Source organism: Triticum dicoccoides, chromosome 1B (assembly GCF_002162155.2).
Source record: "Triticum dicoccoides isolate Atlit2015 ecotype Zavitan chromosome 1B, WEW_v2.0, whole genome shotgun sequence".
In the NCBI taxonomy this organism is placed as follows: domain Eukaryota; kingdom Viridiplantae; phylum Streptophyta; class Magnoliopsida; order Poales; family Poaceae; genus Triticum; species Triticum dicoccoides.
The window spans coordinates 20,093,801-20,094,135 of NC_041381.1; the positions used below are offsets into that span (position 1 = coordinate 20,093,801).

The 335-nt window shown below is 80.0% G+C and overlaps 1 long non-coding RNA gene and 1 pseudogene across 1 annotated transcript in view; both read left to right on the plus strand.

Moving 5' to 3' along the window:
• LOC119316648 overlaps positions 1–335 on the plus strand; it is a 30,660-nt gene that overhangs the window by 25,922 nt on the left and 4,403 nt on the right. The window lies entirely within an intron of this gene.
• LOC119316629 overlaps positions 1–335 on the plus strand; it is a 10,770-nt pseudogene that overhangs the window by 6,032 nt on the left and 4,403 nt on the right.

Below are 335 nucleotides of genomic sequence, written 5' to 3' on the forward strand. Positions count from 1 at the left end.
CCTCCTTCCTTCTCGCCGCCGTCGCCGGCGCCCGCGGCCGGCTTGGCCCGGGGCTGCTGGTGGCGGCGGCCTCCTGGCCCTTCCCCTCCCGGTCGCTCTCCGGCGCGGGCGGTGCGGCTCCGGGGGGTGCATCTAGGCGACGGCGGTCTGGCGTGGCGGCGGGGATCCGTGGCGCATGCAGGCGAGCAGCTGGGCGGCGGCGCCGCCGTTGGCGGCGGGGCGGCGCGGTGGCGGGATCTGGCGTCGTCCGCTCGGCCCAGATCTGGGCCCTTCGGGCCCCATCTGGGCCTGGGCGGGCCGGCGGCGGGGATGGCTCCGGCGTGGCTTCTGGGAGG